Source organism: Coturnix japonica, chromosome W (assembly GCF_054131305.1).
Source record: "Coturnix japonica strain WE chromosome W, WE-NBRP24, whole genome shotgun sequence".
Lineage (NCBI taxonomy): Eukaryota > Metazoa > Chordata > Aves > Galliformes > Phasianidae > Coturnix > Coturnix japonica.
In genome coordinates, this window is record NC_140701.1 from 32,860,283 (window position 1) to 32,865,749 (window position 5,467).

The 5,467-nt window shown below is 51.5% G+C and overlaps 1 pseudogene; it reads left to right on the forward strand.

Annotated features, from left to right (window-relative positions):
- Positions 1-480: 480 nt before the first annotated feature.
- On the forward strand, positions 481-4,434 carry LOC146754717 (uncharacterized; annotated as a pseudogene).
- The last annotated feature ends 1,033 nt before the right edge of the window (positions 4,435-5,467 follow it).

The window sequence follows — 5,467 nt, forward strand, 5'->3', positions numbered from 1 at the left end:
GGAGGAGCTATCCCGCTTGCACCCAGTGCTGTGCAACTCTGGAATAAACATACCTGCTTTATAACCCATTTCTGGATTATAGAGTTTGATTCCGCAAGTCAGTTCAACGAGACCAAATGCCGGGTCCTACACTTTGGCCACAACAACCCCAGGCGGTGCTATAGGCTTGGGGCGGAGTGGCTGGAAGACTGCGTAGAGGTAATGGACCTGGGGGTACTGATTGATGCTCGGCTGAACACGAGCCGACAGTGTGCCCAGGTGGCCAAGAAGGCCAACAGCATCCTGGCTTGCATCAGGAACGGTGTTGCCAGGAGGAACAGAGAGGTGATTGTCCCCCTGTACTCAGATCTGGTGAGGCAGCACCTCGAGCGCTGTGTCCAGTTTTGGGCCCCTCACTGCCCCTCCCCAACAGGCCCCAGCCCGGTCTGAGCCATGTGACAGGAAGTGCTTCCTGCAGGCGGCGGAGAGCACTTCCGGGCCATGGCGGGCATGGAGGGGCTGTCAGGGGAGGAGCTCGCAGCGCTGCGGGCACCCAGAGGCAGCTCCCGGGCAGCTCCACGGTCTCGCTGTGCTGCGGAGTCACCCGGCCGGCCCCAAAAGCCTGGAGGCAGAGCCTGAGCCGGCCCCAGCCCGGATCGTGTGGTGCGGCTCCGACCATGCTGGGCTGTGCGGCAGGAAGAGGAAGACGGCCGTTTGTTTGCCAGCCGCTCGCTGGCTGTAAGATCCGGGTGGCGCCGAGGCCCGGTTAAGAAACGGCATGGATGAAGGTTTGTACGGATGGAGTGGGTCTGGATTGCAGTGAGCGGGACGAGTCCGGGCTGCGGTTTGGCGTGGTTGTGTTGGTTGCTTTGAAGGGCTGCCGTCATAGGGCGGAGGGAGGGAGAGGGAGCTTTTTAACAGTGCGGGCAGTCAGGAGCATGTTGCGTTTCTGCCTGCTGTGTTGGCGCTGCCATAAGTCTTTGGGTCCCCAGGGAGGCTCTGCGGTGTCCCGATTCGAAGGCAGGATTCAATCCCTCCGCAGCCCGTCCATCGCAGGCAGATGCTTCTCTCATCTGCTCTTCGGACTCAGCAGTGCCAGGGGTTTCACAGCGCGTGTTGCAGTGGCTGGCAGCCTCCGTGTGTTTTTCTATTGCAAACAGGGTCCCATCATGGAGCCGCATTAGAAGCAGACGTTGGTGTCTTGTGGCAGGAGCAAGGGCAGTGGAAGCACTGCCCAGGGCGGTGATGCCAGCAGCGAGCTGCCAGAGCTGCAGGAGCATTTGAACAATGCTCTGGGAGCTGGGGTTTGCATTTGGGTGTTCCTGTGCGGGGCCAGCAGTTGGACTGGGTGGCCTTGGTGGGCAGTCTGCGTCCCGCACCAGGTCTCTGCCTGTTGGCCTGGTTTTCCCTGGCACGAGAAAGTGCAAAGGGGAGAAGCTGTGTGGGAGCTGGCAGAAGCTGCCCGGGCTGATGTAGGCTGGCCCTGCGGCAGCTGCGCCCCTGGGCACGGAGCCACAGCACCAGCGTGTGCCTGTCCCCTCGGTGCAGCTGAAGTGTTGCTGGGCTCGGTGTGAGCCTCCCACAGCTGTTCTGCTGATAGCTCTGTGTCCCAGATGCTGCCTCCCTGCTCCCGGCTGCCGGCTGCCTGCTTCGTGGCAGGAGGAGATGGAAGTTGAGTCCTGCAATACTTCCCTAGCCCGTCTTTGCCAGCAAGGCTGCCTGAGATGCTCTGGCGAGCAGTGGGGGTGTGATTTTGGGGTTGTTGAATGCAAGGGCTTTCTAAGCCAGGCGAGTAACAAGCAGCCTTGTGGAGGAAGCTCATAGGGAATGAGGTCTTCCCTCAGAGACTCTGAAGCTTTTGTTCAGAACTCAGTTGGTCGTATTTATTGTAGGTGATGTTTGAATGCCCAGAAGTGACCTGCAGGAAGAGGCGCTGGGTGCTGAAATGGAAGCCAGGATTCTGTGTAGCAGCAGGCAGGCGTAGTTAGGTCCCCTTTGGAGCCTGCTGTTGTTGGTACTGACTTCAGGAGATCCCTGAGTGTGCTGCTGTGTGCTGCGTGCCCCAGCCCCAAGGGGGGATTCCCTTGTGGAAGGAGGGGGAGGGTGAAGGAGGCCGACGGCCCTTTTCTCAGGGCCGGCTCTTCTGTGCCCTTTTGCTGGCTGGAGAGAAGGGCTGCCTGCTGGGCACAGGGAGCGCCTTTTAGCTCCCGTGCCGTGCCCTGCCCTCTAGCCCCCTCCTCATCCTATGTGGAACGCCAGTGCCAGCAGTTCAGCCGCCATTTTAGAACCCTCTCCACGTCACCTTGGTCACCGCTGCCGCGCGCAGTGCACTCACATCTGACAGCTGTGACATGTAACAGCCATGTCAGCAGCGAAGAGGGCGAGGGTGGAAGTTTTCCCTGTTTCAGGCGGGAGGATGGAGCTGGAGGCCCCAGAACCGAAGAGGAGGAGGGGGCCCACCTTGACCATCAGGCAGAGGAGGGGTAAGAGAGCCATTTTTCATCATGCCTGCACCAGCCTGGTGACCACCACCCATGTGGAGCCAATGGAGGTGGATCCGCCTCTGGATGAGCCAATGGAGGTGGATCCACCTGCAGAGGAGCCCATGGAGGTGGATCCACCCGCAGCATAGCTGGCCTGGCACCACACCACCGTGCCAGGCCCTGCGTTGGCACCATTGCAGCTCCACCGTGGCTGGTCCAGGCGCTGAGCTCCTTACCCACTGTGCGGCCCCCGCCCCCGGCATTAGCTGGGTGGCATTTTTGTAACATCTGCTCCTCCTTTGGGCCTCTTCTGCAGCCACGTTCTGTGGGCACCCAGTCCCATCTTTACTCTCTTTGTCCCCGTTCCAGTTATTCTTGTTGGTTTTAGTGTTTAGTTTAGTTTTAGTTAGGTGTAGGTAAGTTGTTCATGTTCTTGAGTTAGGCGTAGGTTATTGTTCATGTTTTAGTGTTAGGAGTAGGTATTGTTGGTGTTTTCCTGTTAGGAGTAGGTTCCTGTTCGTGCTGTAGTGTTAGGAGTAGTTGATTGTTCCCATAGTAGAGTTAGGCATAGGTTACTGTTGGTACTGTAGGGTTAGGCGTGGGTTCCTACCAGCAGCTGGCAGCAAACAGCGCTCGCTCGGTAAGCACACGTCTGCTTTCTCCCCCGGAGCCGTGAGTGCGACTGCCATGAGAGCGGAGGTCTGATGCCATCTGCAAGGGATGGGATTTGCATCTGGTGGCTTTTCCGTTGCAGAATGTCCAGCAGCAGAGAGTGAGTGGCCGTGAAATGAAGCTGGGCCTCAGGAAAGCAGTCTGGAGCTGCGTCACGTGCTTCCTGCGTGGCCAGCACAAGGTAGGTGTGCTTTACTGTAAGTGTGCGCTGAAGCAGTTGCTTTTGTCACGAGTCATCTGGAAAGATTTCCATAGTCGAGTGGTTGGAAACATAGCGTTTTAACTTAAAATTGTTTGCACAGATTGAAGGTTGTAAATAAAATTAGAGTACAGTTATACAGTGCTCTATCCCCAGAACTTTCCAGCATTTTTCTTAACACAGCTTACGCTTCGTTTCAAAACAAACTAACAAAGATGAACTTGGGTTAGCGTAGCCCATTTTAAATGATCCTTCTGTATCTTTTCCAGGCTGGTAGCAGAATGGAGACTTTCCTGAGGCGTAGAGGAACAGACACAAGCTTTTTTTGAAGGCTTCAGTGAAATTCTGCCACAGCGGTCCTTTGATGCTAAGGAGCTGGAGGTAGAGGATTCTTTGACTATTGCCAGATTCAGGCGGCTACATGTAATACTTGAATTTCAGTCAGTGTCTGAAGAGCAGAGTTCATTGAGGCTGGTGGTTCTGTTTTCAGGATGTGTGAGAGAAGCCTTATGTATCAGTTAGTATTTGGTTACTGTGTTCATCTTCACTTTCTTCTTTGCAACCAAATTACACGTTTCTAAGGTTAAGATTCTGCCAGCATAATTTTTTTTGGCTAACAGTGTTTTTGTAATCCTTGACCATGTGATTTGCGTGTGTCTAAAGAGTGAGCAATTGGAAAGCAAGGGAGATAAGAACCAAATATCAGCAGATGGTCAAATTACAGAGTGGAGCAGGTTTTAGCTGCTTTTGGTCTCTGCAAATTATACTCTGCAGCAGAACATCGTATTTCTAGCACAGAATGGTACAGTTAGGCAATGAGAAAGTATGGTTTATATGTCTAAGTACATTCATTTTCACGACTGGGGTATCTCCTTTGTTGCCACTCTACATTTTCTTTGTGAACGGATGTTATTTGCTGTGGAAGTTTAAGAGTTTAATATTAAAACCAAGCGTACTGTGATTGCGGGTCTTTGAAGTACAGTAGTATTTAAGTACAATAGTCTTGCTGTAGAAGCAAAGTAGTAGCTTGTAGTTTCCATGTTCATGATCCTTTTTCTTCCCTAAAGGTGCTCCCATGCGGAATGCAAGAAATTGATCTGAATGACTGGCAGAGGCAATACCATCTACCAGCATGATACCAGAACCAGCAGAAAGATACTGTGGATCTGGCAGGTTTGTAGACTTCTTTTTTCCTCACAAGAACACAGCTACAGCTTAGTGAGCAACAGTCAGAATTACTCAACAGATAAGTAGCATGTAAATGTAAATGATAACTGCTAATCCAGCTGTCCTAGGGGTGATGGGGAAGTGATCACATAAATATTAAACTTTACATCAGTGTTAATTATTATCTTTCAGTTTGTGAAAGAAATAGATAACGAGAAGAGAATGAGACTTCTACAGTTCGTTACTGGAATGTGCAGATTACCAGTGGGAGGATTTGCTGACCTCACGGGTAATGAGCCCTCTTTAATGCATTTTATGCTCATGTTATTTCCTTTTTTCTTAATAAGGACCAAACTGTGTTTTTAAGTGTATTTTTAATGAATCTATGTGGAATCTTTTCTGAGTCTTGCATATTGGTAGAGCTGTGACAGAAAAATGAATGGAGGGAATGTGAACACGCCTTGCATCAGTGACTTGATCCATGGTTTGGACGTGGTCCTGGCAGGGCAGCCTGCTCTGGGTATCCCTGCTTGCTCAGAGTGGAAGGACTAGGTAAACTCCAGAGATTCTTTTCAGTACCAAACCAACGATGTGATTCAGTGGTTGAGTTTCTTTGAAAACCGCTTCATATTTATGCATTTCACTACGTGGATTTCTTCAGAGGGATGTAGTGAGAGACAAATGTCTTTGTGCTCTGCAAGTAGTTATAGTCTTGTTTTCACGCGCTGTTGTCATGTATTACCTACTGGTATACACGGGCAGTTCGACCTAAGAATTCATTGTTTGATTTTTGTACAGGGAGCAACAGACCCCAAAAATTTTGCATTGAGAAAGTTGGAAAGGAAAACTGGTTACCTGGAATTCACACCTGGTAAGTACGAAGGATCAAACTCTGCTGTGGTTCTGTTCTTATGGATGGAAATCTACTTTGAGATTTTAGGAAGTGGGTGTGTTATGGAAGTGTCTG